This window comes from Cupressus sempervirens, chromosome 4 (genome assembly GCF_028749045.1).
Source record: "Cupressus sempervirens isolate cs-2001-9-10 chromosome 4, ASM2874904v1, whole genome shotgun sequence".
NCBI lineage: Eukaryota > Viridiplantae > Streptophyta > Pinopsida > Cupressales > Cupressaceae > Cupressus > Cupressus sempervirens.
The window spans coordinates 152,376,647-152,388,007 of record NC_143121.1 but is presented as its reverse complement, the minus strand read 5'-3'; positions in this window follow the sequence as shown (position 1 = coordinate 152,388,007).

Genomic DNA, 11,361 nt, shown 5'->3' with positions numbered 1-11,361 from the left:
ATATTATTCACATGGCTAAGTTTTATAAAGGTTGATAATTGGGACAATACTTGTAGAACTAATTTAGCACCACCACACCCCACCCCCCACCCCCCCCACCCACCCCCCATGTTATGTTGGTGGACTATATATTCAAATACTTGTATTGCATTCTAAGAAACACCATATATCTATTAAGTATCATGTTTTGATAGAGAACTTAGCAGAGAAAGAGATCATATTAGAGTATGTTAGTACTAAATATCAAATTGCAGATATCTTTACAAAGCTCTTACCTAAAGATACATTTGAGTACTTGAGAGGTACGCTAAGGGTTATGGCCCTGCCTACTTAGAGTAGATGATGCAAAGATTGCATCAGTCCAGTGGTATAGAGCACTATTGTTTGACTAGATTGAATGATGGTGCTTCCTAAATCGGGGATTATTTATGATGAGTAGATTCATTATGGACTCTTGGTAATTGGCCTTGAACAGTATCTTTGGACACTTGAGCTAGTTGATTGACATAATGAGGCATTTTTCATTGATGTCAATGGGTGAGAAATGTACTTGAAAAACATCCTCTAGGTGAATGAGGGAGAGACAATTGAATGAAGAGGGGTGAACACATTGTTATTCTTTATTATGGAGATTTACAAAGATTCATATCTCTATGGAGGAAATATACAACATGAAGCATTATGATTTATGGGGAAGAAGGTAAGAGTTGTTTAATTTATAAACAAATGAGAAGTTGAGAGTTGTTTAATTTGTAAACAAATGATTTTAATCCTTAAGAAGATGCAAGATACAATTGTTTTCTAGAGGATTTTAGATTTGATTGATGAAGAGGATTTGGATGATGAGAGAAACATCAATAGTTGTTAGTATTCTTGGAACCTAGATATTTTGCATCTATGTTGCCATCGATGCCAAAGTGTAAAATTGTTAACATGAATGTTGATCATATTCCTTTGGGGGAGTATTCTATGCATTGGAGAGCATGTGGAAATATTGACATGTGGGAGTATTGACATGTTGCATTTGTGACTATGTTTGTCATTGATATCAACATAACAATAATTATATAAAGACTATTAGGATAGAAGATAGAGATCTTGGTTGTACAGAAAGATTTTTGATAATTAGGCAACATGAAGTTAAGAAGATGTCCCATAGTGTGTCTTGATGACGAGGTTAATTTTGCATAAGTCAAAGAGATACAATAGTTATAAGTGATTACAAAGAGAAATGCAGAAATAGAGTACCTATGAAATAGTTTTTGATAATTGTCTTATATCTTCTAACATGTATATGATCTGGATATGCAAATTTATACAGTAACATAGGATAATTTGATGATGAATTTCACAATTGTCCAAGTATTGAAGTCACATCTATGAGAAGTTGTGTAGATTATGAGCCAATTTTCATATTTTAAATATGAAACAATTAATTATCTTGTTGTGGTCCTATTATAATTAATTCGAAAAGCCTCAAGGCTGACTCAAGGAATTATTTTGAGGACATGGGATAAAGGAAATTATTTTCCTTGATTGTAAAGTGTGTGTGAAATGTGATGTGATCAAGGAAGAACAAACAAGAGAGGAGTATTTGATAAATTGAGTAAGAGATCTAAGGGATTATTGGATGTGAAGTTTGTTATCTAGAATTGAGATTAGAAGGAGCATGAGTCAAGTTGATAGGATAGAAAAAGTGGAAGGAGTAGTATAGTTTATTTCTATTATTCTACAAGGAATAATATAGAGATCATTTGGATAGTGGGTTCACTAGTCTTGCCCCTGAAATTGTTTGGATAATGGGTCCATCTATCTTCTACAACTCCTAATAGGTTTGGAATATCCTAAAAGAGATTCAAAGTATCCTAATAGGGATTGATATGTATTGAATATTTTTCATAAACTCCTAATAGGGTTCATCCTCTAACAAGAAATGTTTATATTAGTACATCATCTTGTGGATACCATCCCCATCAAGGTTTTCCCTCTGATCAAGAATTTCCCTAGTTAACATATCTGGTGATATTGCGCATGAGTATCTTGTTGTGATTTTTGATTATATTGTTCATATGGTTAAGATTTAATAATATTGATAATTATGATAATAGTTGGATAAGTGATTCATGCCGCCCCCTCCCTCACTCTAAGTTATAATAGTGGACTATATATTCTAATAATCTACCCAATAATGTGGGAAACAAAGCTTAGGGAACAAGTATAGGGGCACAAGAATAATCACAACACCCAAATACATCATAAGGTTTTACATCTTAACATAACTTAACCACTTGTCAGAGGTGCATAGACTAGAGAAGAGCTCCACTGAGGTACCTAGTGAGCAAGATCCCTAGAAGGAGACCTCACCAACCAAAAACACAAGAATAATAACCAACCCAAGAAATTTTAGCAGGCAGAGAACATCACAACCAAAAAACAACCACCTCCTAAAACATAGTTTATTCCAAAAATAATAGCCCAATGCATTTTTCATCATAGGAAGAGAGGGAGGAACAACTATCACTGAATCACCCTTTATATTGATCCACAAATAACCCAAAATGCAATGAAGCTCCCAATATGAGTAGAGAAGGACATAGGTCCCTTCATCTAGGAAAATAATAGTGTCTTGCACAAAAGATTCTGATGAGGGAAACTAACATCCTTGGGCCAAGCTTGTGCTAAAGAAAAACTCATGAAACCCTTCACCCATATGGCTAGAATAGGCCACTACAAATGTGGGAAAAATAACATCCGAAAGCAAGAATACCATACACATAAGGGTACAACTCTCCATTAGAGAAGCCAAAGGTTTACCCATAACACCTCTCTAGCATACAATAGGGAGAAGCCCATCATTATCATCATAGTTAGAATCACCAATAGGTGATATAGACCCCCCTCCAATAAAAATCCCTCCTCTACCGTAGTGTTTCCAAGAAGCCTTCAACACCTCTTGTGATAACTTCTCATCTAGACACATTTGTTTTTACATAATATTGTTTTTTTTATAGCAGTGAGTTAAATTTTGAAGTATATTATTATCAAGGATATATTTTAGATGTCATTTAATTTTCAAATAATAAAGATGACTACTACTATGGTTTTTCATGTGAGGAAAAATAACAGGCATCTGCTGAAACTTGATATATTACATAAAATAGTTATATGATACTTGTTTTATTAAAAATTTACATAAAAATAAAACTCAATCATGTTGTAAGGTTTATTAGTTCTCATTAATTTGAATATGATAGATAACTATGTATATGTGTGTATGTCTATAGATAGTGTGTAGATATATGTAATGCGTGGTGCTCCCTTAATAACATAAACAAAGAAACAACAACTAGTGTGAGAAAAAATATGGACTTCTTATTCGCACCATAAATTTAGAATTACAAAATTCATAAGTACAACATGCTGACCCACATGGGCACCTTCAATATAATAATTGGCAAGACAAGCTGTGAACTATCACCTAGAGTTGTCCTAGACAATGTTCAAGCCTTTCTTAAATAGGTAGTTTTATGCCACCTGAGAAGGTTCTAGATGCTCAAACTTAATACCTAGTGCCAATAGACCCTAACAAAACATATAGAGTTGGCAAAATACACCTTTGATAATTATTTTAGAAATTTTGGGTAGCCCAACTTTGGAAGGCCATTACTCATGAACTATTACTATGATTGGCTATTATAACCACTTTTCAAAAATGCTAGCTCATGATCTACAGGCTTGAAACTATGCTAGCACCCTTCTATCAATTTTTTGGACCTAATCCGAGAACTCTAAGGTCTCCAATGATGAGCCTAAAGATTTTTTTGCAAATTTTTCCATTAAAAATTTGTAATAACTTCTCTGATACTTAAGCTAGCGCAATGAGATTTTTATGGTAGGCTTATATCTCTAAAATGACCCTTCTTGTAGAAAATGAGAACATTCTTAGCTCATATGACAAACTTATTAAGAATAACAAGTTCCCATAAATAGTAAACACCCTGCCTACTAGTCCTTATTACAATAGAAAAGATGTAAAATAAAATATTTTTGGGTGATGCAAGATTTCCCTTAAACCCAAGATGCTCCTATATCTCAGGTGTTCAGAGGAAAACAAAGATGGTTAACCTCCTTTTCTATTCATGATGAATCCTCAACTAGTCTCCCTTTCCATTTGACCATATATTCCTTGTAAGTTTTGTTTCCTATACTTTTTCCAACACGACTATCCAATATCTCCTCAATCTCCTTTGTCAAACTAGCTACTTGAATGCTCCACTATGATTTTGTAACATCATCTCGATCACCTCCTTCATAATACTCTATCAAATATGAAATATTAAATACTGGTAAAATATCCAATTCAATAGGTAGCTTTACTTCATATGCATTTGTAGAATCATGCCTTTTCACTATCTTGCGCGGTCCAAATTTCTTCATCTTCAGCTTATTATATGTACCCACTAGAAAATGTTCCTTTCTCAAATGAACCATGGCTTCATCTCCAATATGAGATTACTTATATCTCCTTTTCACATCTAGCTTAGCCTTATATTGTGTATTTATATTTATGATTTGCTTTCTCACCTCCTCATGATTGTAAATCTTCAAATGTTCAACAAAATCTTCTACTTCAAATGTTCAAATGTATCTCTTCTTTATCCAACTACCTCAATTCATAAGCATTTTTAGGGCTACTCCCATATACAATATGGAATGGTGATTTACCAATACTCCTATTGATAGAATTATTACATGAAAATTACACCTATGATAAAATCATATCCCATCCTTTTGGTTTATCTCCAACCAAGCATCTTAGTAGGTTTCCCAAACTATGATTCATAGCTTCTATCTATCCATCAACCTATGGATGATGTGATGAACTGATCTTCAAATCTATCTTCAACTTCTTTCACAATGTATGCTAAAAATACCAAAAAAAATTGGTATCTCTATCTGAAACTATACTTTTGGCAGACCATTTAATCTAACCACTTTTCTTAAAAAGAACTCTACTACATGAACATCATCACTAGTTTTCTTGCAAGGAATAAAATGTGCCATCTTTGAAAACCTTTCAACCACCACAAAAATATAATCATGCTTGTGCTATGTCCTTAGTAATCCAAGAACAAAATCCATGCTAACATCCTCCCACGACTTCTCTGTTATAGGTAATGGCTGATAATACCCTATATTCTGCTTCACTCCTTTCACCATTTGACATTCTCTATAACTTTGTACAAACTTCATCACATCTTGCTATAACTATGGCTAGTAATAATTTTCAACAACTAAGGTTATGATTTTATCTCTACCAAAATGTCCAACCAATCCTCCACTATGCTTCTCCTTGATGAGATATTCTCTCATTATACTTCTTGGAATGCACAACTGGCTTCCTTTGAACAATAGACTATCCTGGATCATAAAATCCAACCACTTTGTCCTATCAAGTGTAACAAGTTTTGTACAAGCCTTCAATGCTTCACAAAAATTAGGATCGTTTGGATATAAAGTAATGAGTTCCTTGAACCCAACCACCTTTATATTTATTTCTATCAACAAATGTTGTCTTCTACTAAGAGCATCTACAACTTTGTTAGACTTCCCACTACTATGTTTCAAAAAAAATGTATAATTCTGCAAAAACTCAACCCAATTTTAAATGTCTTTGGTTCAATTTTCCTTGACTATTTAAATATTGCAAAGTTTGATGATCATTATACAAAACAAACTCTTTAGGAAGAATATAGTGTCTCCACTTGTTCAATGCTTAAATTATAGCATAAAATTCTTGATCATAAATAGAATATACTTTTTTTGCATCATTCAACTTCAAACTAAAATAAGTAACAGGGCTATCTTCTTGGCTCAAAATAGCTCCTACTGTAGTATCACTAGCATCACTGTCTACTAGAAACACCTTGTTAAAATTAGGAAATCCTAAAATAGGCTACTCAATAACTTTCTATTTCAACAGATTAAAACTCTTCTCTACTCCTATAGTCTAGTTAAACTCTTTCCTATCTCCTCTCATTGTTTTAGTCAAGGGTCCACAAATACTGCTAAAACATCTTATGAACTTTCAATAAAATGTAGCCAATCAATGAAAAGATCATACCTCTCTTGCACTCCTTGGAGTAGGCCACTCAAGGATAGCCTTCACTTTCTCTAGATCCATTTTCAAACCTTCTATTGAGACTAAAAATCCCAAGTACACCAACTCCTCCTTTACAAAACTGCACTTCTTCAGGTTTATCAATAACTTTTCTTCCATCAACTTATCAAACATCTTGCGAATATGAATCAAATTCTCAACCAATGTCTTACTAAAGATGAATAAATCCTCTTAGTAAACAATGACAAACTTCCCTAGAAACTCCTTTAGTACCTGATTCATGAACCTCATGAAAGTCCTTGGTTCATTGGCTAGCCCAAAAGGCATCACTCACACTCATAAAGCCCTTCCCTTGTCTTGAAAGAAATCTTCCACTCATCACCCTCTCTCATAAAAATCTCACGGTACCCACTCTTTAGATCTATCTTTGTGAAATACTCAGCTTCACTCAAACAGTCCATAATATCAGCCATCCTTGGTAATGGAAATCTATACTTTATTGTGATCTTGTTGATAGTGCAAGAATCTATGCACATCCTCCATTCTCCATTCTTTTTTGGTTCTAATACTGCTAAGTTACAACACATGGACTCAGACTCTCTTGAATCAAACCCTTCTACAAAAACTCATGAATTTGTCTCTTCTATTCATCACTTTTGGTTGGTGTCATTCTGTGCACTGCCTTATTTTGCAAACTAACTCCCGGAATCAAATCTATTTGGTGATAGATTTTCTTCATTGGGGACAATCCATTAGGTACATTATCTGATAAAATATCAAAAAACTCTCCCATCATGTACAACATTCCTATCAAACTTCCATGGCCTAACCAACAACATATGAGATATGTCCATAGGTATGGTACCACATAGTACCTCATCCTAGTAGCTTCCAATCTTGAAATTAACTGAGCATTGACCATGACCTTGTGGTCATCTTGCACCCAAGACATATGATATGGATGTGGTTGTTTCTACCTCTTCAGCTTAAACTTGGTGATCATCATTTCTCATACTAGATTTTTGGTACTTTGACCATCAATGATCACATCACAAAAATTATCTTTACATTGGCACCTTGTGTGAAACAAGCTCCTTTTTTCCTCAAGTTCATTCTCACCACTCAACGGGACTCTTCAGTTAACTAGGACTTTTCCTCTTTCAACATCTTTAGAATGTGAGGATTTGGCATCTTTATCAACATGTGAAACTCTAGCCTAGCCTTTTATTTTTTTATCTATCCTTCCTTGGTGCTAGGTAAATTCAAATTCTCTATGCCCTTCTTCTCCATAGAGAAAAAATTTCCCATGAAAGCCTCCTCTTCCAAATCCTTGTCCTCTACCTCTTCTTTTCTGATCTCTAATATTTTGATCATGGAAATGCTTAAAATTGTTTTCCCTTTAGTTTTAATTGCTACTTCCAGCCTCATCCTTGTTCTTTTGATCATTATGACCACCATAAGATAGTCCACCAAATCCTCCACCACAACCTCTTACACTATTCTTATTATCAAACTTGCTCATTTTCTCCTCAACTCTTAGGGAAAATTGGTATGCCTCCTCAATACTACTCATTCAAACTAGACTCAACTCATTCTAAATGCTTGGCCTTAACCCATTAAGATAATGGGTGACTTTCTCCTTATCAGCTTATGCATGGCTGGTTCTAATGAGAACTTAGTAGAACTCTCTAGTATACTCTTCAATAGATTTTTCTACTTGCTTCAACCCTTGTAGTTTCTTCAATAGATCAAACTCATAATCCAAAGGAATGAATTTTCACTTCAACTTAGTTAACATCAGTTCCTATAAAAATTTTCCTTAGGGAAATATTTACCCAAGATCAATGAACCCTAAAACAAGCACAATTATAGATTAAAAAGGAGTATGATCAATATATTAGAGTATGTCCTCATACATTTCTATGCATTGTATATGATGAGTGTACATACTAGAGACCCTGTATCTAAAGGCCTCTCAAGAAGCACCCAGAATGTCTCTAGAAAGATCTAGGAGATAAGATAAGCATGACAACTAATCACACATCTAATCCATCATTATAAATGAGAGGATAAGAATGACAAAGTGTATCTCTAGTGGAGATGTTGTAGACACCATGTGCATAAATGAGGTGTGAACTCTAGTTTTGTCAACATAACAACTCACAAGAGTCTACATACTCCTAGGTGACTAATAACTAAATATTAAAATAATGCATTAATCTAACTAAAATTAACTAAGTGTAAATAGTGAATAATTATTTACACCAACACCCCCCCTAAGTGTAACTCAGGGGAATTCCCTTAAGCTTATGAAAACTAGGATGAAATGTAGAATGTGTCCCAGCTAATAGGCCATTTCAAGTACCCATGTAAATAATGAAAATGCAATGCAATCTCTCATAAAGTAGAGAAAGAGGGAAAACCTCATGGGAAAAACCCTCCCCCAAAAAGAGAGATGAAAAGGGATGCATGGATGGATAGAGTAATCAAGACCCCCCATTACAACATACATCTAGTATATACAAGAGAGAATGAGAAGGAAAAAACCCCTTAAGAGATAAAAGTCCCCCACATTAAGATGAAGAAGAAGGAGACAAGGTATTCCCCCCCCAAATTAAGTGTGTCAATCAGTGAGAAATGCTTCAATGTAGAAGCTAATCCATGACCTTTGAATGATGTTCCTCCCCTTTGGAAGAAACAAATGCAAGGGTACAAAGGAGGCGCATCCCCTGTATGGTGAAATAATCTCGATGATGTAAGGTATCTCAGAAACCTATTCAAGTGTCCCTATGTTGATACTAATGATGGCTCCTTCAAAAACTACTGAGAAGAAGTGCAGATTGAGCAAGAAGTGATGTAGAACCTATTTCAAGAAACCAACAATCTTCTAAAATGATAAAGAGACCTCCTACAATTTTTTTACATAAGTATCCACAATCATGCCAATCAATGAAGATTGATCATGTAGAGAATGGACATGAGGGTCAGATTGAGCCCTCACAACAATTTTAGAAGAATTGTCCTTAGCAAAGAGAAGCAATAGATCATCAAAGAAGTCCTCCAAATCTATTGTGTGTGACTCCACGAAAAAACCTAAAATGTTAGTCAAGAAGTCATCACTTGAGGCAAGAACTGAAAGACAAAGTGTAACCTATTGTACTGAAGTAGATGAATCTATCACTACAACAATGGATGAAGAATTTGCCTCAAAGAGAAGATGAATATGATCAATATTGTCTCCCACATCTTCAATGTGAGACTCCATGAATAGGCCTACAATGGCAAGAAGGAAGTCATCACATGAAGGTAAAGTAGGAAGACATGAAGTGTCCTATTGCACTGAATCCAAAGCATATATGGCTAAAATAGGATCAATAGGAGCAAGATGAGCATCTGGAGGTGTGATATCATCTGGAGAGGATGCAACTACAACTAAAGGTAGAAGATCTTTAGGTAACGGAGAATGTGTGGATCTCCATATATATCTCAAAGATGAATCCAATAAAAATATGGATCCTATGACTTAATGTCCTCAAGTGAATTCATAGCCTCCATATCCATAAATGGAAAGAGAGTACACCAAATGAGGGCACTTGTGTTCGTATTGTAGGTAAGTCCTTTCATATATGGTAGTGATATTGTGCTGACTAAGATATGTGATAACCAATTGAATCCATTCATAAATGCAAAAATAAAAAAATAAAAGAAATAAAAGAAACCCCCGCTAATGTATGATTTAGGCACTTGGTAGCCACTTGCCAATTTAGGGCCTATTTCTGAAAGTAGTATTTCTATTCACAAAACCTATAATATGATTATAGATCTAGAAACTAGACAAAAAATGAACTTTCAAAAAAATGGAACATAATTATGTGTCTAGATGAGCCCGTACTAAGCATTTGAAGTGCCAAAATGTGGGATTTATGACTTACAAAAAAATTCACGAATAGAGATCTCAAACCACCTACACCAATGTGTAGATCAAAAAATCCTACCCCAAAACAAAAAAAATTCTCACAAAAAGGAGTCTGTATGAGGGAGATATTGTTGTTTGAAAATCACCTCTATTGTTATTTTTCCTGAATTGCTACCACACCTCCCAAAATCTAATGGCTCTAGATTTTGCCTCAGATGTCTAATTTGGATGAAACAAAATCTGATCTGGGGTTTTTTTAACCTTCTAAATGAGATGCAAATATCTAATTTGCACCAGTAAGCACTAATCTTCACTTTCAAAAGATATCTCCTATGGCTCGATGGCCAAAAAAATTCTGAAAAATAATACAAATCCGAAAAAAATAGTCGAGATGTAGATGAATAAAATGAAGATCTAAAAATTAAATGTACAAATCTAAAATGATCATACCAATTCTGCAAATCAATCTTTCAGGTGTCAATTTACAAAAAAAATTGCCTCAATTTTGAGTATGCTTAGGGTTGGCAAAATTATAGTTAAAATTCACCAAATTGATGTTCAAAACGTAATGGTGAGGTTAGATCTAGTTCTAGATGCTCCCAATATCTACAATACTCAAGATTTGGGCCGAGGTGCTAAAGCAAGAAGATAGTCTTGAATGACTATGTGAAGAGAGATTCTCCAAGAGCTCTGATACCATGTAAGAATTTGGTATAGCTCTTATACCATGTAAGAATTTTCCTTAGGGCAATATTCACCCAAGATCAAAGAAGTCAAACATAAGAACAACTGTAGACCAAAAAGTAGTATGATTAATATATCAGAGTATGTCCTAGGTATGTGCAGGATCATGGTCAACCAAACTATGCTCTTAAGTGGCAATAAAAAATCAAAAAATCAAAGTTATGTCAACTTGACGTACAATTTTCTACTTGTTATTAACTTTATATCAAAAAGTTGAGAGAAAACAATCTCTAGAAAATTTAATCTAATTTCTGAACAACTAGGACTTATCTAGAAAAAATAAAATTCATTAGTCAAAATTTTGAATTTTAATGTAATATTACAAAAATTTTAGAACAAAAATAAGAAGTAGACGTATGTCTGACCACCTTAATCAAAATCAAATGATAATATTTTTTAATAACATTCTAGATATAAGTAGTAGACTCATGCCTAGATGTGACACATATTTTTGGGTATTTTTATTGTAAATAAATAATAATCAATTAATTTTTAACTTTAGTATTTTTGGAATAAAAAAACTCTTGTGTCTGACCACCTTAACTAACTCAAAATTTTGCAAAATTCGAATTTTAATTTT